Source organism: Pongo abelii, chromosome 7 (assembly GCF_028885655.2).
Source record: "Pongo abelii isolate AG06213 chromosome 7, NHGRI_mPonAbe1-v2.0_pri, whole genome shotgun sequence".
NCBI lineage: Eukaryota > Metazoa > Chordata > Mammalia > Primates > Hominidae > Pongo > Pongo abelii.
This window is the reverse complement of record NC_071992.2, coordinates 86,720,817-86,746,881: the sequence shown is the minus strand read 5'-3', so window position 1 is coordinate 86,746,881 and position 26,065 is coordinate 86,720,817. Positions and strand designations below refer to the sequence as shown.

Here is a 26,065-nt window from a genome sequence, read left to right as displayed (position 1 = left end):
AGCTGCATTCCTTTGGAGGGGGAGAGGTGCTCTGATTTTTAGAATTTTCAGCTTTTCTGCTCTGTTTTTTCCCCATCTTTGTGGTTTTATCTACCTTTGGTCTTTGATGATGGTGACGTACAGTGGGGCTTTTGGTGTGGATGTCCTTTCTGTTTGTTCGTTTTCCTTCTAACATTCAGGACCCTCAGCTGCAGGTCTATTGGAGTTTGCTGGAGGTCCACTCCAGACGCTGTTTTCCTGGGTATCAGCAGTGGAGGCTGCAGAACAGCAAATATTGCAGAACAGCAAATGTTGCTGCCTGATCGTTCCTCTGGAAGCTTCGTCTCAGAGGGGCATCCAGCTGTATGAGCTGTCAGTCAGCCCCTACTGGGAGGTGTCTCCCATTTAGCCTACTTGGGGGTCAGGGACCTACTTGAGGAGGCAGTCTGTCCGTTCTCAGGTCTCAAACTCTGTGCTGGGAGAAGCACTACTCTCTTCAAAGCTGTCAGACAGAGACATTTAAGTCTGCATAGGTTTCTGCTGCCTTTTGTTCAGCTATGCCCTGCCCCCAGAGGTGGAGTCTACAGAAGGAGGCAGGCCTTCTTGAGCTGCAGTGGGTTCCACCCAGTTCAAGCTTCCTGGCCTCTTTGTTTACCTACTCAAGCCTTGGCAATGGCGGGCACCCCTCCCCCAGCCTCGCTGCTGCCTTGCAGTTGGATCTCAGACTGCTATGCCAGCAATGAGCAAGGCTCCATGGGTGTGGGACCCTCTGAGCCAGGCGCAGGATATAATCTCCTGGTGTGCCTTTTGCTAAGATCATTGGAAAAGCACAGTATTACGGTGGGAGTGACCCGATTTTCCAGTTGCCATGTGTCACCCCTTCCTTTGGCTAGGAAAAGGAATTTCCTGACCCCTTAGGCTTCCCAAGTGTGGTGATGCCTCTCCCTGCTTTGGCTCACACTCAGTGGGCTGCACCCACTGTCCTGCCCCCACTGTCCGATAAGCCCCAGTGAGATGAACCCAATACCTCAGCTGGAAATGCAGGAATCACCCGTCTTCTGCGTCGCTCATGCTGGGAGCTGTAGACTGGAGCTGTTCTTATTCGGCCATCTTGGAACCACCCCAGTTGTTTTCATCATTGCTTACTTATCATGATTTATGATCTTCACCATCATCTTTTCTGTGTCTCTCCAGTTTGTCAGTGTTTCTGTTACAGTAGGGCCCCAAAGCCAGCATAATATCTCAGGTGCTGTCTGACCTAAGCAGAGTAAAACAGAATTTTGCCTTCCTTGAGCAGGCCCTGTGTTTCCTCTTTTTTTTTTTTTTTTTTTGTCTTCTTTGTCCTTTTAGAAAGAAATGTTTAATAGGGACTTACCATGTTTGTGTCTTGGGTGAGGCCAGACATGATGGCAGATCCCTTTGGTTTCCTTTTAATTTTGGATCAATTTCTTTGGCAGCCAACTGCCACTCATATTTGTCATGTGACCCATAATATAATGTTAGCTGCAGGTGTTTTGTAAATAAGGTGGTTCTCTTCTATTCCCTGTTTGCTAAGAGTATTTTCCATAAATGGACATGAATTTTATTAAGTACTTTTTCTGTGTCAGTTGAAATAATCATATAATTTTTCCCTTTATTCTGCTGAGACAAACGTCACAAACGTATTTCATACATGTTAAAACAACATTATCTTCCTGAAGTCAATCCAATTTGGTCATAATGTATTGTTTAACTTATGTCTTGCTGGATTATGCTTGTATTTTTTTTTTTTGAGACCGAGTCTCGTTCTGTAGCCCAGGCTGGAGCATAACGGTGTGATCTCAACTCACTGCAACCTCTGCCTCCAGGGTTCAAGTGATTCTCCTGCCTCAGCCTCCTGAGTAGCTGGGATTACAGGCATGCACCACCACACCCAGCTAATTTTTGTATTTTTAGTAGAGATGGAGTTTCATCATGTTGGTCAGGCTGGTCTCAAATGCTTGAACTCATATTCTGCCTGCCTTGGCCTCCCAAAGTGCTGGGATTACAGGCATGAGCCACAGCGCTTGGCCACTTGTATGTATTTTGTTTAGAATTTTTGCATCTATCCTCATGAGTAATATAAGCCTAAATTATTATTTTCCTATAACAGCTTTGAATATTAGGATTATGCTGGTCTTATAAAAATAAATTAAGGAGTGTTTTCTTTTTTCCAATTCTCTGAAAAAGTTTGTTCTTCCTTTTATGTTTAGTAGAGTTTTCCAGAGATCCAACTAGTCTCAGAGAGTTTTGTATTTTGTTATTTTTAAATTTTAAATTTTAAATTTTTATTTGTTTATTTTTTTGAGACAGAGTCTTGCTCTACTGCCAAGGCTGGAGTACAGTGGTGCAATCAGAGCTCATTGCAGCCTCCACTTACCAGGCTCTAGCGGTGATTCTCCTGCCTCAATCTCTCAAGTAGCTGAGGCTGCAGGTGTGTGCACCGTTATGTCTGGCTAATTTTTGTAGTTTTTGTAGAGATGGGGTTTTGCCATGTTGCCCAGGTTGGGCTCAAACTCCTGGGCTCAAGCAAACCACCCATCTCGGCCTCCCAAAGTGCTGGCATTACAGGCATGAGCCACTCTGCCTGGCCAGGTTTTTTATTTTGTTTTTTTTTTTTTTTTTTTTTTTAGCTATTGTTGAAATTTCAAGATGACAGAATTAATTTATCCAATAACTGTGGGTTTTTTGTTTTTGTTTTTGTTTTTTAAAAAAAAGAACAGCTGTTTCAGTAACGTTATATATTCATTATTTGCTTCTCTCTCTCTTTTTTGTTTAATTGAGCTGGAATTCTTTTTCTAACTACCAGAGATAAACGGTTAACTCATTAACTTTCATCCTTGGTTCTTGTCTTATATACGCATTTAAGGATATCAATTTTCCTATCAGTGTGAAAGTATTATATATTCATTACTATTCTGTTCAAAATGTTTTCTAATTTCCTTTATGGTTTCTTTTTACACATGGGTTATTTAGTGATGTACTATTATTTTCTAAACATAGGAGAATTTTCTAGATATTGTTTTATTACTAATTTCTATTAGTAATAAAAATTGTATTTTTAATTGTATTGTGGTCATGAACTTATACAGTATGCTTTCTATGGACTTCTTGCTTCATGGCTTAATTTCTGCTATATTGAGACAACCTTATTAGACACTGAAAAATTTATAATTATATATTCCTATTAAGAAGATTGGCTGGGCACAGTGGCTCATGCCTGTAATCCCAGCACTTTGGGAGGCCAAGGTGGGTGGATCATTTGAGGTCAGGAGATCGAGACCAGCCTGACCAGTATGGTGAAACCCTGTCTCTAGTAAAAATATGAAAAAAAAAAAAAAAATTAGCCAAGTGTGGTGGTGCATGCCTGTAGTCCCAGCTACTCAAAAGACTGAGGCAGGAGAATTGCTTGAACCTGGGAGGCAGAGGTTGCAGTGAGCCAGGATTGCACCACTGCATTCCAGCCTTGGTGACAGAGTGAGACTCTGTCTCAAAAAAAAAAAAGAGAGAATATCAAGAAATGATTCATCTCTAGTAATATTTTCCTTACATTCTATGCTTTTATTTTGTTTAATAGTAATATAGCTTCACCAGTTGTTTTTAGTTCAACAGGGCATATATTTTTTCCATTATTTAATTTTCAAACTTTCTGTAAGCTTGTGTAATAGTTATTACTTTTGAAAACAGCATATGGCTGGGCAAAGTGGCTCATGCCTGTAATCCCAGCACTTTGAGAGGCCAAGGCAGGCAAATCACTTCAGGCCAGGAGTTTGAGACCAGCCTGGGCAACATGGCGAAACCTTATCTCTACTGAAAACACAAAAATTAGCCTGGCGTGGTGGTGAACTCCCGTAATCCTAGCTACTCGGGGGGCTAAGGCACAAATATTGCTTGAACTCAAAAGGCAGAGGTTGCAATGAGCTGAGATCATGCCACTGCACTACAGCCTGGGTGACAGAGCAAGACTCTATCTCAAAAAAGAGAAGAAAAATGAAAACAGCACATAATGAGTTTTTGTTTAATTCAGTATTAATGTCTTTTGATTGAATAATTTAGTAAATTTAATTTTAATGTAGTTACTAACATATTTATATTAAATCTACCATTTTAGTATGTCTTTCTATTTGTTTTGCCTGTTCTTTGTTACTTTTTCACTCCATTCTTGCCTTATTTTAGGCTAATTTTTTAAATTCCATTTTCAGCTTTATTGGTTTGGAAATTAAATGTTTTCTTGATATTTTATTCTCATACTATAAATTATAATATGTCCCTTTGACTCATCAAAATCTACTGTTAGACTTATACTTTCAGCCAAAATTGTAACAGGAACCAAACTTCACAATTTTTTAATAGGGACCAGTTTTATCCTCTCACCTGACACAACTGACAAAATATATGAAAAAATAGTTATAAAGACATTGGACATATAAAAGCTAAGGACAGTGATCCCTAATGGGCAAGAAACCAGTGAGGTAAGCTCTATAATTGCCCCAGCTTATTAAGTAGAAAAAGTTTCCAGGCTCTAGTACCCAGAGAAAGTACCCAGGGAGAACAAGGTAGTAGTTATGAATTGTGAAAATCTTGAAGGAAGCGTAAGTTGCTAGTGTCTATAAAACAGAGTACTGAAAAAAGAAGAGCTATAAAAAGGAAGAGCTCCAGAGATCTGCAAAAGACTTATCTCAAGTATTCAGTTGAGTACAGATCAACACATTCATATAAGGGAACTACCCAAGGCCAGGGAAAGAAATACCCAAAATATTAAAAGGAACAGTGTCCCCCAAATCCCCAGGGACAGGAATAGTGCCTGCTTCCAATAGCCAGAATTAAAAACCTCATAATTCATGAATCATTGATTAGATTGGTAAAAATGGTCAGTAGTGGGGAAAAATTATCCATAGGCATGATTCCTCTCTTATCCCATATAACAAAGGATAAAACAAAATCCAAACAAATTCAGCTAGTTCCACATTCCAGGATAAAGTTCAAGAAAATATATAGAAATACAAAATAACTAGTATCCAAAAAGGTAAAATACCTTTGTGTGATAGGTATCCAATAAATGTTAACAGGCATGCAAGGAAGCAGAAAAATATAACCCATAATGAGGAGAAACTCATTCAATTAAACTCAACTCTGATATAACACAGATGACAGAATTAATAGAAATGTGTTTAAACAGTAATGTTAGAGAGAAGACTGAACATGTTAAGATAAGAAAGATCTGAGAAGACACAATCAAATTTCTGGAAATGAATATCACAATGATTGAGATGAAAAAGACACTGGCTCAGATTAATGGAAGATTAGACATCAAAGAAGAAAACATGAGTAACATGGAGACATAATAATAGAAACTATCCAAAATGAAACACTGAGGAGAAAAAAAAAAACCAGATGATTAGTGTTCAGTGAACTATGGGACTGCTCTGTGCAGCCAAATATACATGTAATTGGAATCTTTGAAGAAGAGGAAGAAAAGAAAAAAAAATTACCTGAGCAATAATGACCAAAAACTTTTCAAATTACATGAAAACTACTAACTAACAGATTCATGAAACTCAACAAATACCAAACACAGGAAACATGAAGAATACTACATCAAGGTTCATCATAATCAAATTGTAATTGCAGTGACAAGGAGTAAATCTTAAATGCAAGCAGAAAAAAAAAGGATATGAATGAAGTTAAAGATGACAGAAGATTTCTCTTCAGAAACAATGCATAGTGTAAGACAGTGGAATAACATCTTTAGAGTGCTAAAAAAAAAATCTGTCAGCTTAGAATTCTATACCCAGTGAAAATATACTTTAAAAACAAATATAGAATAATGATTTTTCTGACCTAGAAGAGTTTAATGAATTTAAAAGTAACAGTAAGCCTGTACTACAAAAAAAAAATGTTTAAAGTCCTCAGTGTAGGAAGAGAATGATACAAAGTGAAAACCTGTATCTACACAAATAAATGAAAAGAATCAGAAATAACTACACAGGTACATATAAACGTGTTTTCTTATTAAAAATTCTTAAGATAATTAGCCACCTTAAGTAGCCACTAAAACAACAAAAAAAGAATTATAGTTAATAGGCCAACAAAATAACTGTAATCTGAAAGGAAATCATAGAAAGCAACCAACCAACCAAAAAAACAAAAATACAGTCCAAAAAAGGCAAAAAAAAGAGAACAAAGGGACAAAAGAACAGATGGTATCACAGCCAGGATTATAGGCATCTGACCTATGCGGTCACATGAGACCCTACACTTGGAAGAGTCTCATGCTTGGTTTAATGCTCTGCTGTTGGTAAAATTACTAATAACTTATGAACAAGGACTCTACATTTTCATATTGCACTGGGCCCTGAAAATTATACAGCCAGTCCTGAATGGGACAAACAGAAATAAATAAATAAATAAATAAATAAATAAATAAATAACAAGGTGGTAAATTTAAACCAAACCAAACCAATAGTCATGTTAGATATAAAAGGTCTAAACATTCCAATGAAAAGATAGAGCTTGTCTGGTTAGATTAAAAAGCAAGACCCAATTATATATTTTCTATAAGATCCAAACTCTCTATATAAAGACACAAAAAGGTTACAGATAAAATGATATTAAAAGGTATACCATGTAATATAAATAAAAAGAAATTTGAATAGTCTATGCTATTATCAAACTAGATTCCAGAAGAAACAAATTACCAAGTATAAAGAGGGTTATCTAATGATGATAAAGGGGTCAATTTATCAAGAAGCATACAATCCAAAATATTTATTCCCCTAATAAAAGAGCCTAAAAATACATGAAACAGAAGCTGAAGCCCCTATGAGAACAAATAGATAAAGTCACAGTTGTAGACAGAGATAACCGACAGAAATAGAAGTAGACAGAAAATTAGTAAGGTTATAGAAGACTAGAACAATGCTATGAAACAACTTAATAACATTTATAGACCACTCTACCTAACATCAGAATGAACATTTTTTTTCAAATGTTCCATGGCACATGGAACATTTGCCATGATAGACCAAATTCAGGCCCATAAAATAGTTCTCAATAAATTTAAAAAATGTTTCAAGTCATATAATGTATGTCCTTTTACCACAGTGGAAGTAAGTTAGAAATTAAAAATAAAAAATATCTGGAAAATCTCCACCCATTTGGAAGCTAACACATTTATAAATAATCCACCGGTTAAAGAATAAATCAAAAGAGAAAACAGAAAGTAGTTTAACTAAATAAAAATAAAACCACGACATACTGAAAGTGTTGAGATACAGGTAAAGCAGTATTTACAGGGTAATATATAATAATATCTGCATTAGCAAAAACATCTCAAATCATTGACTGCAGCTTCCAATGCAATAAACTAGAAAAAGAGAAGAAAATTAAAATAAAAGTAAGAAGAATAGAAGCAATAGTAGAGATCAGAGTGGAAGTCAGTGAAATAAAAAATAACAAAGAAATTAAAAAAAAAAAAGCTGACTCTTTGAGAAAAGCAATAAAAATGATAAGCCTATTGGCCACACTTATCAGGAATTCCAACATAGATATACCAATTACCAATATTAGGAATGAGAAAGGTGACATCACTCTAGAATCTATACATACTAAAAAGATAATAAGCTAACTTTATGAACAACTTTCAAATTTCCCAAGAGACATAAACTTCCAAATCTCACTCAGGAAGAAAAAACCTGAATCACCATCTGTCTATGAAAGAAGGTAAATTTGTCATTAAAACCCTTCCAACAGAGAAAGCACCAGGTCCCATTGGTTTGACTGATGAATTCTAGCAAATATTAAAAGAATAAATAATACTAAGTCCATACATACTCTCCTACAAAATTGAAGATAAGCAAATATGTTCTAACTCATCCTATGGGGCCCATATTATTATAACACCAAAACCAAAGATATTACACAAACAAAAAGAAAAGAGGAAGAGAGAAAGAGAGAGGAGGCTGTAAGGGAAGAAGAAAAATAAGAAGAGAAGGAAAGGAAGGGGTAGAGGAAGAGGGAGAAGAAAAGAGAAAATTAGAAAAAGGAAAACTACAGACTACCGACTGATATCCTTCATGAACACAGATGCAAAAATTCTAAACAAAATGTTAGTAAATTCAATAATATCCAAAATGACTAATATATCATGACAAAGAGTTTTATCCCAGGAATGCACGATTGATTTAACAAGCAAAAATCAATCAATGTAATTGACTATATAAAAGGACTAAAAAAGGAAAACCACATCTGAGGAGATACAGAAAATGCATTTAAAAGGCTCTCAGAAAACTAGAAATGGAAGAAAACTTCCTCAGCATTATAAACAGCATTTTACAAAGTCTACAGTTAAAAATCATACATAAGAAAGACTGAATGATTTCCCTCTATTATCAGCAACAAGTTCAAAATATCCTTCTTTACCACCTCTATTCGGCATTGTGTCAGAGAGACTAGCAAGTTCAAAAAGTAAAGAAAAAAAATCCAGATTGGAAAAGAAGTAAAACTATAAGCATAGACAACATGATTATCAAAAGTGAAATTTCAGTAAAACCTATGAAAAAGCTAATAGAACTAATAAAGGAGTTTACCTAGGTTACAGGATACATGATCAATATACAAAAATCAATTCTTTTATATGATCATGAGCAAAGGGAAATTGAAATGGAAGCATGATTTACAATAGCACTAAATATATAAAATACTGATGTTACAAAAGATGTACAAAATCAATTCTTTATAAATTAGAAATCATTGCTGAAAGAAATGAAAAAGACCTAAATAGAGAGATATACTGTGTTCATAGGGCAGAAAATTCAATATTGTTAAGATGCCAGTTCTCCCCCAAACTGATCTATAGATTTGACAAAAGCCCAACCAAATTCCCAGCAGTTTTTCTCTTTTCCTAGAAAAAGCTGTCCTTAAAATTTATATGAAATTGCATACCACCTAGAATAACCAAAAGAACTTCAAAAAGGAACAAAGTTAGAGTACTTACACTGCCTAACTTGAAGCAACAATAATTAAGAAAGTGTGGTATTGGTATAAAGATAAAACAGGTCAATAAAACAGAGAGTTCAGAAATAAGCCATATATGCTGATTTTCAACAAATATGCAAGGCAATTGTTAGAGAAAGAGTAATATTTTTATCAAATTGTGCTGTGACAATTAGCTATTCACATGCCAAAAAAAGCCCAACTTTAATCTGTACCTCACACCATACACAAAAATTAACTCAAAGTGAATCATAAGCCTAAATGTAAAGCACAAAGCCACAAGACTTTTTGGTAAAAACATCAAAAGAAATCTTTGTGATCGTAGATTAGGCAAATAGATATAACACCAAAAGCCATTTTTAAAAGTTGATAAATTGAACTTTATCAAAATAAAAAACTATGCTGTTTGACACTACTGAGATATTGAAAGAAGACATAGAGTAAAAGAAAATATTTACAAATCACATTTCTAATAAAGGATTCATTTCCAGAAAATATAGAGAACTCTTAAAACTCAATAATAAGAAAACAAACAATCCGATGTTTAAAATGGACAAAAGATTTAAACAAACCTTTTAGCTAAGAAGACATGCAGATAGCAAATTATCACATGAATAGATGGTCAACATGCTTAGCCATCAGGGAAATATTAAGTAAAATCATAAGATAACACCACACAACTATTAGAATGCCTGAAGTTAAAGACTGACCTTCACACATGTTCATGAGTATGTGGAGCAACTGGAATGCTAATACAATACTAGTGGGAATGTAAAATGGTACAACCGCATTAGGAGTTAATTTGTCAGTTTTTAAAATGTTAAACATACATATACCATATGGCAAACCATTCTAATCCTAGGTATTTATCCAAGAGAAATAAAAGCATATGTCAATACCACGACTTGTATACAAATGTTCATAGCAGCTTTACATGAAATAGCTGAAAACTGGAAACTAACCATATATTCATCAACAGGCAAATGGATAAAATTGCAGTATATCTGTGCAATGGAATACAACTAATCAATAAAAAGAATGAACTACTGATATATGCAACAACATAGATGAATCTCAAAATATTTAATTTAGTGAAAAAAGTCAGACAAAGAAGAGTACATAGTGTATGTTTCCATTTATTTAAATGCCAAGAAAATGCAAACTAATCTATAATGAGAGAAAGTGGAGAAGTGATTGTCTGGTCAGTTCATGCTGCTGTAACAAAGTACTACGAATGGGTGGCTTATCAACCACAGAAATTTATTTCTCATAATCCTTGAGGCTGGAAGTCCAAGATCAGGATGTCAACATGGTCAGGCTCTGAGGAGGGTCCTCTTCTGGGTTGCAGGCTGTTGACTTCTTGTATTTTCATGTGGTAGACAGCAGGCAGATGAGAGAAAGCAAGCTCTTCTATGTCTTTTTATATGAGCACTAATCTCATTCATGAGGGCTCCACCTCAGGGCCTAATTACCCTTCAAAGGCCACACTTCCTACTGCCATCAGATTGGGAGTTATGATTTCCATATATGAATTTGGGGATACACAAACATTCAGTTCATAACACATGGGAATGCCACGGGGGGAACATTATATGTGATCTAAGAAGATATCACTTTTCTTCAGAGTCAACTGCCTTCTTTTACCAACATTTTACCTTTAAAATGTTCAAAAATATGGAATATTTATAGAATTTTACCATGGAAACTTGTATATTCATCACCATCTAGTTTCTACCTTTAATATTTTACTTTACTTTCTTTATCACATCTATCTATCTATTCATCTGAGAGGATTTTTAAAATTTTTATTTATGTATCTATTCATTTATTTTGCCAACACTCAGGGACAATAATAAACCAGGATTATTTCAATTCAATTTCAAGGTTTGTGATTTTCTGGACTACCAAGATGAGTCAAAGACTGCAGTCAATGCAGAAACTGTTTTTTACTTTTGCTTCATTTTTTCTTTTTAGATTTCATTACTTCAGAGCATTAATCCAAAGCACATTGTGGTCCACCAGGACTCTCTTCCTTGGCAGACCCTGAACTAAAATGTTTGCTTCCCAGTTCTCCTTTGAGACTACTAACACTGCTTACCCCTTGGGCTACATATTTCGTATCAATAAACACTCCCTGGGCAAAAACAACTTCATATTGCAGACTCTTTTGTCTGGATTTACGTCTCCTTATGCGGTTGCTCAGTATCTCGTTAGCTCTTTATTGCTTTTAGAAGGTTATATATATATAACCATGTATATATTTTAAGTTCTGAGGTACATGTGCAGAAGGTGCAGTTTTGTTACATAGGTATACATGTGCCATGGTGGTTTGCTGCACCCATCAACCCGTCACCTACATTAGGTATTTCTCCTAATGCTATCCCTCCCCTGACCCCCCACCCCCTGACAGGCCCCAATGTGTGATGTTCCCCTCCCTGTGTCCATTTGTTCTCATTGTTCAACTCCCACTTATGAATGAGAACATGCGGTGTTTGGTTTTAAAGATATTTCATCCATATTTTTTAGCTGTCTTAGTGGGAGTGTTAGACTGAATGACCTAGACTATAACTACCAGAAACATAAATCTCCCATTCTCTCATAATACCATTTAAATCACAGTTCCATCCCTGTCACTACACTAAAACAGCTCTTCTTAAGGTCAACAGTGACTTCCAGATTTGCAATTCCAATGGTCAATTACCAATTCTCATCTTGACCTTTCAGCAACATCTGCTATTAAGGGACAAATCTTTCTTTATTCACTTAGTTTCTGAGACATGTCCCTCTCCTGGATTTTACCCCATGTCATTTAGTTGTTCTTTCCCAGGCTCCTAGGCTGGAATCTCTTCCTTGAACTTGATCCTATGTATCCATGTGGTCAGGGCTAAATCTTTGCAAAATTTCCCTTCTGTGTGCCTACTTTCTTGGTGACCTCATCAAAATTTAAATAACATATACAGGTTTAAATAACATATACAACCATCATGATTATTGAATATTATGAATCAAATCCTTAATCTAAATATCATAGGGACATTTACCCTTCATTTTTTTTTCAATTCTCTAAGCATTATATTTTGGCTAGTTTAATGTCAAAGAGTATTGTATTCAAATAATCTTATAATTTAATAAAGTTTTTACCCATAAAAAAAACAAGAGAAAGCAAGGGGAAATAATTTACCTACTACCACAAAGCAGCCTGGTAGGTACAAATAAAAACCTATGGGCTCTGATTTTTTCATCCATTTGTTGTATATCACATTATCTATGCAACATTTTTCCTAGAGTATCTAATAGGGATCTTAAAATTAACACATCCAAAACTGAATTCTTGATTCCTCCAACCTTACCCCACTAGAACATCTTCTCCTCATTGTTACCCATCTTTAGTAAATAATACTATTACTCATCCAGGTTTTCAGACCAAAACCCCCTGTGTCATGATAGTATCTATGAGTTTACAGCTTTTATTAGTTGTTAACTGCAAAATTTTTGGCTTCCATATCTTGATTTATTTCTTCTATTTCATTGTCTTTTCTTTCTTCTTCTCGGACGCAAATACCAATATCCTCAAGCTTTTCACTATGTTCCATTTGTCTCTTATACATTTCCCACACTTTGTCTCTTTGTGCTTCAATTCTTGACTTATCTTTCAGTTCATTAATCCTCTTTTTAACTATATCTAATGTGCTGTTAAACCCAGCTATTAAGTTCTTAATTATAATTATTTTTCAACATTATAATTTCTATGTAATACTTTTTAAAATATTCTAGTTATCTGCAGAACTTCATCATACTGTCCTCTACTTTTAACATATTGATCATAGTGTGTTCTTTTTAAGCTCTTATCTGATATTCCAACGACTAGATCTTCAGTGGATCTGTTTGTCTTCTATTATTTTCTTGGTTTTCAGTCATTTAGTCACACTCGCTGATATGCTTGTTTATTTATTATTGGATATCAGATATTTGAGGCTCTGGACAATGTTGTTTTCCTTCAGAAAATTTACTTTTGCATCTAGCAGGAAGTAGAAGAAAATCTTAAAGAAATTAGAGTTTCAGCTGCATCTGGTTTGTCTTTCAGTTTTTACAAAATCTGCTCTATTTCCAAATAACTTTTAGCCATAAGGTATAGCCCTTCAAGGCTCCCAGCAGAATGTATGAGTTTTATCAGGGTTCCTCCATCTTGGTGGACCCGGAACTCCTATTTTTGTCTCCTCAGTGTCATGAGACTACTGAGAGTTCTGTGCAGTTTTCCAGTCTCTCTGTCACCACTTGCAGATCTATAAATATCTCAAGGTGAACAACAACACTGAATTTTGGGCTCGCTCACTGCACTTATTCTTTTCACGGAAGAAGAGTGACTCTTGGAACTTTATGTTCTGGCTGTCTTGGTAGTTCTAAGATGTCTTTATATCCACGTTTTAAATATTTTATTCAGCTCTTCTAGTTCTTAGTGCGTAGTCTGATAAAATCTAAGATAGCATAGTCAGAGCAGACCCATAGGAGTCAATTTTGATTTTTTTCTTTTATATCGCATCCACGTTTGATCTGCCCCAAAGTCCTGTAGGCTCTACCTTTTAAATCTATCTTGAATGTAACCAGTTATCGCCACTCTATTCTAAGTCAATATTATCTCCCACTTAAACAATTGTAATAGCCTCCTTAATTGCAGAAGAGTGAGCTTCAGGTGAAAAGTCAGATTTTATTTTGAAATAAAAGAGAATAAATATAGAATGGGTATGGAGAAAGTGATATTTTGTAGATTAGGTATTGATGCAAAAACCTGAGGAGGTTCCTCTCCAATCTCTTCTATTTTCCCTGTATCTTAGGAGGTGAAGTAATCTGCTGGAGGAGGGCCAGGAATGTGAGATGAGAGATTTAAGGAGAGTGGAAGAGTGCCTTAACAACAACAGTAACAAAGAAGCATTGTTGAGGCTCCATTGGTAACTGGTCATGAATGTGGTAGAACCAAGCTACCATGTCATGTGACACAGAAGTAAATAGTTGGGCTCACCAAACTTCATGCTTTGTAAGTAAATACAGTTAAAAGACAAGAGGTAGAAGAATTTGGGATTATTGAAAAGATGAATTTTATCACTGGAATGGTGGCCTAAAAGCTCTAATTTGGATAAGAATGAAATAAAGAGAATGAAAGCTGATACATCTGGGTAAACTGAAATGGTCAGTGACCTAGAGGTCCCAAGTAAGGTCAAAAAAAAAAGCTGTAATATGGAGGTAGAGTTGAACCCCATTTCAGACAAGCTGAAAATGAGAGGGTTGTAGGGTCAGAGGTAGGTGCTAAAATTTGTGATATTGGAAATGGAGAGATTACAGGTGATAACAATGTCTGAGTTGGAGCTGTGGTGTGGATGACTTAGGTGCATTGGAGAGTAAAGTCAGAAGGAGAGAAGGAACTGAGAGGCCTTTATATTGGCTGTTGAACCTGGGGCACTGAAGTAACTCAAAATGATGGCAGGCTTGGGGTAGAGAGAAGAATGGTAAACCAAAGGCCAATGTCTTTCACTGGCGGGGAGGTTAGAATGGCCTAGCTGAGTGGCATAGGCCTCAAGCAGGAGGTGGCTCATTATCTCAGAGCAGCAGTGGAGTGAGAAACCACTCCTAGGTCCTAAGTGAGGTGGAGGTGTTAGAAAGCAGCCACAGCTTGCCCAGGCTTCCTGTAAGTGGCTTCTTTTTTCCCCAAATCTCAGAGCTGGGTCAAGGACAAGAAAATATATGGCATTTGGGGAATGACAATAGAGTAAGAAGATTGATGGTCAAGTGTTTGTAACAGATAACCTGCAAGTTGCCATCCAGCCTTGAGACCCCAGGATAATAAGTCATCGTAAAGTGTTTAGATTGTTTGGACACAATGCTTCTTAAATGAGACAGCTAAAAATTGTTATTTACTTTCTGGGAGGTGAACTTAGGTTGTAGTATTACATAGCGCCTAAATATGAAAAAAATACACTAATGCTAAATAACTGTCTCATTGGACATTATTGCATACTTATGATTTCTCAAGATTTTGACGGAATATGCTAGTCACAAAAACAACTCCCTTAATTAAAACAGCAAAGCTGCTCATTTTTTTTGGAAGTGACCTTTCTGTGTCTAAAAGGATAAATTGTGTGATTTCTCTCAGTGATGTGTCTGTATGGCTTGATTTTTTAGTAAACAATATGGTTGTATGTATGCAGGTATACCTTCCAATAAGAGGTGGAATGCATAGTCTTATTTTTACATAGAAATTTGGAATAAAGAAATTTTTTAAATGGGTTGATTAGGTCTGAGTTATCCAAAGAGCCTACGATTAACCAGAATCTTGGTTCAGTTTTTTCATTCATTCAACAGACATTCACCAAATACCTAGTAAGTGCAACAAACTCTTTTAAATGTTAGAGATATAACAACAACAGCAACAACAACTAGATTTATTTTCTTTAACAAGTTTTTCTTTTAATTGTGTGATCCTGTTGTCAAATCTAAGACCATTTAATGAAAAGGCAAAAATGGTCATGTAATCTGATCCAAAGAACAGCAAACAGTCTGGAATACTACGGATTTCTAACAACTCACTAGCTAATTTGGGAAATTATTAAGTTTTAAATATTCTTACACATTGGTTTATAATATGCTCTGGTAATCAATATTAATATAAGTTGATAAAAATTATGACATTTTTTCATGAAACCACCAAGTCATTTCATAATCTACAGAATTGAATCCTTAGGTTGATTAAAACCTAGGCTTATAGATAGGGGGACTAGAGATAAGGGTTTTTTTCTTCCTTCTATTGCTAGGACAATCCCTATTGTTTTGAGCAATATTCTGAAAGGAATCTTGGCTTAGAAAATAAAATTTATGGTCAAGTAACTTACAGATCAATGATCTACAAAACAGAACATACCACCATATTTCAAAAGAAACAAAGTAAACATGCAGGAGCCAAATCTGAATTTTTAAAATTACTTTATGATATTTAAGTTAAATTTTTCTATCCATAACCAACTGTGGATTCTCTATAAGTTTTTCTGAGTGTTTTTTAAATTAATTATTTGAAAACAAAAACAATGTTGATTAATGGGAACTTGGGTTTTAGAGCAGATTTTTAATGGGTAGTGACATGTGATATTTATCTGCAGAATCGGTGAAAGCCATTAGCTTTTGGTTCCACCACAGAGGGACAGCAGCATGCTATGCATGATATCCAGAAAAAACACTAAAATAGTTTAACAAGCAAATTTCATTGTACCCTCAGGGATGATTCTTAGTCAAGATCACTCCAAGTCTGCTATAACAAAGGTCAGGATATATAGAACACAGAGGTATTGTCCAAAGTGCCTTGATCTTTTCTTGGTGACTTACAGTGTAACTGTCACCCACAACATTCCCAATTGACAGTCTTTCCTTTAAGTCTGAAAATATTATTATATGTTTTACTTCACTTGTTTTTCTCATTTGTAAGTTAGTGCATGAAATTTATATATATACACAATTTGTTTTAAAAGAAAGACTTGCTCTGAAATTACTTTTTAGAATTAAATCTGTTTGGATAGATTATCATCCTATTCCAGCCAATAAAACAAAATTACCCCCTGCATTTCTGGGGTTAAGAATTTGGTCTAGCAAATTCATAGCTCCTGTATCACTAAATGTCAGTTCATTAATAATTTTTATGTGCCATACTATACAGATGCTATTCTGAGAAATTTAATTCCATGTAAAGATGTCCTAATGATATCTTTAAAATTTACCAGTACAGACTTAGGGGTGGATATACACCCATTTTATAGATTAAGAAACTGAAGTTGAAATATAAAAATCACAAAGGAGAAAAAAAAATGTAGAAGCAAGTCTTCTGCTACATGAAAAACAGAAATTTATTATTTGACAATTTTTAAAAAAGGATTAGAAAAGATATGGGGATTCCAACTTTACTGTTCTTGGTTTACTCTTTCTGAAAATGTCCAGAATTGTATTGACACTTACTGAGCACTTACTCTGTGCTAAGAATTCTACTGGGTGCTTACTCTACATTATTTAATTTAATTTTCACAACAATGTTATAAGATTGTATTCACTACTACTATGAAATGCACACTGAAAAGATTAATTGATTTACCTTGGTCTCACAGAGCCAGGATTCAGACCCAACTGTCTAGTTCCAGAGCACCTGCCTTAAACCACGCTGTTAAACTACTTCTCAGGGTGAGGTTGACCCCTGTGATGTTCAGAAATCTATGAGATTTTACTACCTCCCTTTTGCAGATGGAGAAACAGAGGCTCTAGCTCTGTGCAAGATCACAGTTCACTTGACTTCAAAGCAAAACTCTTTACCCTGTGTCACCTTAATCCCAACCCTCCTCTGAATTAAAGTAAAATTATTGTATTTTTAAAAGTGTACATACTTGATGTTCTTCAGTCTTCCCTTTGTATCAGCTAGTACTTCCTTTTTCTTACTGAAAATAATGTTTCTATATGATTAAAAATAGAACTCTTTTTAGGGTATCTATGCCCATACAGTTATGAAATGGCCTACCTCTCCTTGTCTCAGCCGGACTCTTTCATGGTTGTCAGCTGGCATGATCTGTGTGCACATGATGTGTCTGCTTGGAAGACCATGTGATTGTGAGGGTAAATGACATCATCTTAAGCCCATATAATAAGATATCTACACATCAGCTAATTTTTATCTTTTCCATTTTTTTTGGACAGGGTCTTGCTCTATCTTCCAGGCTGGAATGCAGTGGTAGGATCACAGCTCACTGCAGCTTTGACTTCCTAGATCCTCCTACCCCAGCTTTCAGAGTAGCTGGGACTACGAGTGTGCACCACCACACCTGGCTAATCTTTGTATTTTTTGTAGAGATGGGGTTTCGCCATGTTGCCCAGGCTGGCCTTGAACTCCTCGGTTCAAGCAATCCTCCAACCTCGGCCTCCCAAAGTGCTGGAATTCAAGGCGTGAACTACTGCATCCAGACTATTTTTGATCCTTATTTGCCCACTTTTTACCGGATGTGTTCACATAATACTTCCAATGTTAGGAAATAAAAACATGAGGGTGGGGATTTTTAGACACTTAAACCACCTTAAGAAGTGTTTTTATTATATATATTATAATATATATAATATATTGTTATTTATAATTATATATTAATATAATCTAGGAAACATGTATATGTATATATATGTGTGTATACTAGGAAGTATTTACACTTCCTAGATTAGCATAGAAGTCCAGTGGTCCCAGTGTTTTATTACTTGCCAATAAAATACTTATACTCTGATTTCTAGCTGTGTGATTTCAGGTTAGTTACTTCTCTATGACTCAGTTTCCTTATAAAATGGGAATAATAAATTCAACTCCTCCAGAGAGTTGTTGTAGGGGATTAAATGAGTTTATTTATATAAAAATCTTAGTTCTCAGAATTAATATAAAGAACCTGGCAATCAGAAGATCAGATTGAAATTTTCATGGTACTAGGATTATGAAGGTACTTACACACACACACATACACACACACACACACACACACACACATCAAAGCCTTCCAATGATTTGTTGCTTGTCCAGCTTTCCCCTTTGGCAATATCTTCATGGTAAATCTAACTTTCATGAACACAAATTCCATACCCTCCCCAGTTGCAATCATTTTGTTTTTGAAATTGGAGAAATACTGAACTACACTACAAGTGACCCATGACAAAGAAGACATTTTGAAGCTAACAAAGTAAAGAAGCTTACTACTAAAAAATGGCAGCAAAAATTAGACTGAGAAATTTGGTGAGAGATCATCTTGTCTGTATTCATCTTAGTTATCTTCTAATACAAATTGTGGTTATGGTTATTGTCAGCTTTTATATAAAAGAAATCTTAAATGACTATACAGCGTAGTACCGTCCAAAATTTTTAGGCAGATAAGATACAGCATATTCCTCATAATAGTGGGGAACTCATGTTTTTACAAAACAAACCAAATACAGATTTTAGACCTAAGAATATTAGCAACACATTAACCTTATCTATGAAGCAAATGTAATTGGCAACCCTAACATCGAGAGAGTTGTCAGAGCTAAGCATGTATGACTCCAGTGAAGGTCCTGGAAGTATAATAAAAATACAATTGACCACAGCCAGAACAAAGGGAGGGTAAGCTTCCAGCTGTAAGCCATGTTTAGGTAATTTTTAAAGATAACTGTAATTGAAATGTTAAATCCAACTCTTTGCCAAAGGTTTCTTGCCAATGTTAGATTTGTGTGTATGCATGAATACTTACACTATATGTATTTTTGTCCAATATCATGTATGAAAAAGTCCTCTGTAAGTTCCATTATTTCAAACTATGGTTTTTTCCCTATAAACTTTGCTCTTATGGCAAGTTTGTTGATTATCATTTTAAATTGGCAATGCTTGGATTTTCTCTGCCTTGCAAGGTGGCACCAGAACATCCTGGAAAGGTTATAGATTCAAGGCAAACATATAAAGTGAAAGAAGACAAACATGCTCCTGGTAATTAATACAGTACATCACTGAATAAAGCATACAAATCTTGCATGTTTGTGTGTGTATTATGCCTATATTTGTAGTCCTGAGTCAACAATGTGACTGTTATCTTTTTCTATGTACCTTGCATGTTCTGATTTAAAATTTCAAAATGCTTTCCTATGTCAACGACAATCTTAATAGAGTCCAATTAGTTCCACAAGGCACTTTCTGATGCACAAGCCTCTGGCTTGATTGCGGTGAATGGTGGGTATTTCCTGTGTTTAAGCCCACATATGGATTGAGTAAGGCAGTGGCAGAGGGACTACTGTTTTCCTTCACTACATCTTCATTTCTTTTTCACAGGCTAAGCCTTTTTGTTTTTCCTGGCTCTGTTGTCAAAATACTGACCAAAGTTTTGGCTCATGGCTTGAAACACCAGGCCAAAACAATCCTCTGGAAACTAGTGTGGCAAAATATATTTTAATCTATACATTCACCATTCAACCATGTGCATAACCACACCCATTGACCCACTCTGTGGTTTAAAAACAACACGAGTTTGCCCCCAGAACAGTTTGATTTATATGACAAGTTTTTTCAAGCCTGCTCTATCAACATTAAAAAATGTTCTGAGGCTTGGTTTCATCACATCTCTGGTGGAAAAAAAAAAAAAAAAAAAAAAAAAGTTTAGCTACCCTAGATCGTTTTTTTTTCTTCTTTTTAAAAATAAGGTGAATTTCTTGTGCATTTGGCAGAATTTTTTTGCAAATGTATTTAAGTTGAATCAGAAAGTAGTTAATGCAATTATTAACAGTATTTCCTAGTGGGTTTCAAATAAAAAAAGATTAAGAATTTTCCTTGAATGAGTCATCATATTTTCCTTTTAGGTTAATTCAAAGTGATTAATTCCTTGAAGTGTCAGAATCTACTCTTTTTTTTTTGTCTTTTCAGAAGTCCTGTATTAGTTCTTTATTAACTATGCTTTGCAATATAAAAGCTCCAAGAGTTGATTTTCGCAGTCAAGTTTAAATATTACTTGAGAGATAAGATTATCCAGAAGTTATCCTGATGAACTTTATTATCTGTGGACCCTGCTCTTAATTATTCATCCATTTCATTTCCTCCTTGAATATCCACTGAATCCTCCTTTTAAAGTTCTGAACTAATGAATATTTGAATGAATGCTAATTGCCTTTTATGTCAACAAAAACAGATTTTGATTTGCGTCTAAAAGTACCTGCTCTACTAAAGATGTTTGCCTTCAACAAGGCTACACTGGAAAATTTTACTGAATTACATTAAATTTCCCACCTGGATTTTCTCCCAGATGAACAGCAAAAGCTAAAGTAGTCAAGAAAATATCCTTTGACTTTAAATTAAGTATTAAAACTTTCAGCAAAAGGCAATTTATAGCGTGTGCTGCAGAGAATTTTATGGTTTCCCCTCTCTGAACTAAAAGAAAAAAGGAAAAAAGGAAAGTAAGGGAGGGGCAAAGTCTTTTCAATTGTAAGCATCACATTCATATTCTTTCTCTCTCCTTTTCTTTTTTTCTAATCTGATTTATATCTCCAGGAGGTCTGAAAAGAATAAAGTTTTTAAAGGTCCAAGATCTAGAACCACCTTTTTGAAAGTAAAGGACACTGTTGATTTGGGAACATAGCATAAGAGAGAGAAGAGGTGGAAAAGAATGAGGATGAGGATGTGACTTCTGATTGCTGGTGACATACTTTGGGCTAGCTGATAATACAATGTTTATTTCAGTTAGTTGGATCTTTAGACTTAATTATTCTGTTCCGTATCTTCAACCCAATTACCATTTGATAAACCGTAAATTTCCATAAATCAGAGACGTTCCGGGTTCAAACTACATTGCTAGTTTTAGATTCCCAGACCTAATTGCTTTCACGTGCATTTAGGAAAAGGGTATAAGATCTTGAATTGAAGACAGCTTTGGGGGTAGTCACTGTCTGCCAGTACCTGTCCCTGTTACCAGGGTACCCTGGTTCTCAGAGCACCTAAGAATCCCTGACTGCCAGCAGTCTTCACCTGGAATTCACCAGGACTTCACAACCCATGGTAAAAGCACCAGTGTAATCTGGCATCCAAACACGTGGAACCCGGGGTGGAGGAGGGAGTGCTGGCTATGACACATTGCTAAGTACATCTCTTTGAGGAAGTAGTGCATAACCCAGACTTCAAGGGCCATCCAACTGTCAAGGAAAACTCACAAATGCATTAGAAGGCCAACAGTATACCTGGATCTTCTACATTTAAATGAGCTGTGATTTTCATAAGCTAAACTGTATCGTTTAGTGTGCCTTACAGATGATTAAAAATGTGTAGTCATTTTGTAGGAAACAAAAGAGAAAAGTTGAATATACTTGGAGCAAACAAAACACAACTGTTATTTATGAACAAGAGGGCTTATCTTGATATCTGTGATCCGTTTAAATATCAGTGCTAGAAATACTGGATATTGAGTATCAAGATTTTTTTATTAACTATGACTAATAAAATATTTCTTGAAAGGCTCAAAATTAAAAAAAATGCACTGTTTTTATTAGAATGTACAGTTTATCACCTATTACTAATACATTCTTACTCTAATGCAACAGGAATACATCTGTTTTTAATACTTGCTGTATAGATTCATTAGCCTACCAGTCTTTCTGATGTTTCTGCAGTGGCAGAATAAATATCATAATTAATGCTATTTTTGTGCTTATATATGCTCTTGTTGTACAAGATCAGAGATGTTATTGGGTCTGCTAATGTGACCTTGATTTTTGCCTCAGGTGATTAGTTTAGGAAATGAAGTGTGTCCACTCATTATCCATTGGAGATTGCAAAGATACCACAGACAATCAAAATTATAAATCCAAATGAAAAGAAAGCATGATTCTTTAAAAGTGTTTAGAAGGGTGCACAGCAGGGCATATTTTCTTTCTTACTGGCAAGAGTTTGTAACTGGATATGTTAACATTACTGAGAACATGAAAACATGAAACAAAAGTATTGATTCAAGAATTTACTGAAGAAAAGAATCCAAGTGAACACTGGCTGGTTTTAGTTTATTCTTTTAAAGTACGAGTTACATCAGTTGTTTACGGCAGGCAGGTATAACTTGGCTGGTCCTTCTTGTCATGCATTTTTCAACAAACATGAAAGAAAGTGTTATTTGTATTGCTAAATTTACATTATCTCCTCTTTAATTGCATCAGCTGCTAACTAGATCTAGAAATAATGACATTTAAAGAGAAAATGGCAACCATCTCCAGAAGACTGCATTATAATGGAAGAACCTAATTAATTTAACCTCACAATCCTACATAATGGCTAGCCTTCATCATTTCCACAGATGGAGCTCAGAGGAATTAACAACATCGTGCATCCCCACAGACTCCACAGATTGGCTGGCCAAAGGGAGATTTTTCTTTATGTTCCTTTAATGCACATATTGACAATGTCTGCTTGTAGTATACTAAAAATACAGTGTATGGCATTAAGAGGTGAAAATGAAAAACTCATTATTGCAAAAATACTCTGAAAGAGACAAGACAAATTCTCTTTGTTAAGAGATGTGAGACCAAGAATTCAATATTACCTGTAAATATTTTTTCAAGTTTAAATTGCAACAGAAAAGGAATGCAAGGCTTAATCCCAGGAAAATTAGAGATTTGCAGGTGTCTATAACTAGTCTTTGAAAATGTCATTCTTCATTTATTTCTTCCATGAATACTTTGTAATATTTTCCAGAACTTTTGCTATTATAAGAAAATGGAGATGTGTGAGGTTTTTGTATTCATGCACAGGTACAATAGGGAACATTTGGAAAAGATAGTTGGATCACCAGATTAGTTTAGCTGCTATGCTATTTCTCTTACAATGACTATTTCCCGAGGCATTATGTACTGTTCAAAATAATTATCAGTGAAGAGGTCTGGGAGCATCTCTCCCAGTCATTTTTCTTCCAAAGAAATAAAGTTCTATATATTTGTAGTAAACCGTATGTTTGTTACTTCACATTCCTTCATTGTGAGTATAAACATGGATACGTGTTTTTTAAATCATAATGAACAGAGGTAATCTCAGAAAATATTGGCAATAGTCTCTGAAGGAACCCCAATTCTAAGACCCTACTGATAACTTAGATGTATCAGATAAGAAAACAGTTCCTTTAATAGCTTTCCAAGCGGACAGTCATGAAATTGAAATTATTTACTTGGGTCCCATAGCGATCATAGAAATAGAGAGAACGACAGCTGCGTAGTGTCACCGAAGAAAGAACATTGCCGGTATTAACGCAAACGGTCCCGCATTCATTCAATGGCCATGGCACTTCCGTGTGCAAGCTCTGTGTTAGGGGCGTATTAGGGGCGAGAACTCGCCTTTCTTGAAGGTGCTTACAACGAATGTCGGGTTTTACAAACGTTTTCTGTCAGAGTGGTTTTTTAAGCCGTTGATCGAAACCTCCAAAATGTCCCACATCTCTCTCCACCTCCAGAAAACTACCGCCATCCACCCTCTGGCTTTCTCCAATAGGGCTTTCTCCAGGTAAAGACGCCCTTCGGGAGGGCGTCTTTACCTGCAGAAAGCCCTATTGGTCTTCAGGTGGCACATGGCTAACAATGAGCAACCTCCCTAAATGCATTATCAAAGGTCTTTCTCCAGGAAACAGTAACTGGGCGTCCTTTGCCTCCTGCACAATCACCTTCCCGATTTCTTGGAAAGAACCCGAGACGGCTAGGACCCGGCTGACCCGTCCGGGCTGGTCGGCACTTCCTGGCGCCTAGCTTTGTTCTTTCCCCGGACTGTGTCCCACGATTCCCCCAGAGCAGTGGCGGCCCCAGAAATTATAGGAGGCCTCCGCTAAGGGCAACAATTGGCTTGGGTCTTACGGCTGGAGGTGGGGGGTCTTGTCTTCAAGCTGCGCTCCACTGCACGCTTGCATTTTTACCACTTAGATGGGATGTTCCCGGCGGGCGGCAGGGGGAGGAATGGTAACGCTGGCCCAAGCGACCCTTTAAAGGCTCCACCCCTGCCTTGAAACGGATGGCTTGCACTTGGCCGAGGCTAAGACCGCCAAAAAATGCGGGGATGTCCATAACGGCGAGAAGAGACTATGCTTTACTTATCGTAATTTTCTGCCCGTGGCCGTTTTTGATAGTAAGGAAATGGTACTGACCACAAAACAGTCTAGAACTTAGGGATGAAAACGGAGGAGGGGTTGGGATTAGGGCTGGAGACCGTGGATTCCTAGAAATCAGAAAAGAAGGGAGATGAGTTCGGGATTTGTCGCCCGAATCTGTCAGCAAGAGGGCATCTGGGTTTGGGAGTGCTGTGTCCTGGCCTTGTAGCGCGGCATTGAGAGGAAAACACCCCGGCCTGTTGTTACTCCGTAACTTGGGTTAGAGGAGATGCACTGGGAATCCGATCCAGAGTCTACGATCCCCTTGCTGGGTGTTCGTTCATCGAACACACATTTACTGGTGGGTCGTCCTGCGCCAGGAACTATTTTAGACGCTGGGCATACAGCGATGTCACCGTGAGCAGGTCACTTGACCCCTGGGAATGCTCATTTCTTCTTCAGCAGAACTGCAGGGTTGAACGACTGCAATATCGCTAAGATCCCTTCGGCTGTCAAATATGACACAGGCATGAATGGGTGTGCCCTCTACTGACAGATGAGCCCCCTACTCTCGGCAGTGGGCGGGGAGAAGGACCCGATAGGCCATTTTGCTTTGGTCACTTCTGGGCAGGGGAGATGCTATTGTTCCTCGTGCTAAGCCAGCAGAACAGAACTGTGCAGGGGTGCGGAAATCTAACTCATCCTAGTCACAGATGAGGCTAATTTTCCAAAATACTGCGGCAGTCTAGGTGAAAACTCCCTTCGGAAGCTTATCCTTAAGTATCTGACACTCCTTGGTGTCAGAACAGGCCTCCCTTTGCGACAAACGCGCAGCATTAGGCCCCTTTAGAGCTAGGCGCCACGGGCCGGGCCCGTCCTCACCGGGCGACTCTTGCTGTGACCCGGGGTCCCACTCCCGCCTAGCGCTCGGAGGAGAAACCGACGCCAGTCGCTGCAGCGGGGCCACCTCAGTGGCCCGGCCTCCAGCCTGCGCTCCCCAGCGCTTCAGAGCCGATTTTCCTGTCCCTGTGCATCGAAACCTTGTGTGCATCCGTTAGTGCTGCCTGGGCGTTTGCCTTCTAGCCGACGCTGACAGTGGAGTGCCAGAAAGAGGGAGAGGACCGCCACGGCTACTCTGCCCCTGGGGTCACCATGCGCTCTCCCCCGGCACCGGCGAGGCGAAACGTTTCGCTAGTCCCCGGGGGGCCCCTCGTCAAGGCAGCAGCATCCCTGCACCCTCTCCGCAGGTGGTCTCCCCGACGCCACAGGTGGCCAGCAGGGCGCGGGTGGGGGCAGGAGCGCCTCTCTCCTGCCCAGGCCTCCCTCTCCTTCTCGGCGCGCTGTGGCGGGGTGGAGAGACAGCCTTCTACAGCTAGTCTAGCTCGGCGCCGTTCCCGTCTGTGGCCTCCTAATCCCACAGCCACAGCGCCTTCCTCTAACCTCCCTCCGTGGGCTTA

General features: G+C 37.1%; 1 long non-coding RNA gene across 5 annotated transcripts in view; it reads right to left on the bottom strand.

Annotated features, from left to right (window-relative positions):
* LOC129061045 (uncharacterized) overlaps positions 1-26,065 on the bottom strand; it is a 52,293-nt gene that overhangs the window by 17,060 nt on the left and 9,168 nt on the right. For 2 of the 5 annotated variants that reach the window (XR_008528010.2, XR_010141198.1), the window contains exon 6: positions 24,381-25,117. The exons of the other annotated variants lie outside the window; for them this stretch is intronic. This is a non-coding gene — a long non-coding RNA (uncharacterized LOC129061045). Of the gene's footprint in view, positions 1-24,380; positions 25,118-26,065 lie in introns of those variants that run through there. 5 annotated transcript variants of the gene reach the window in all.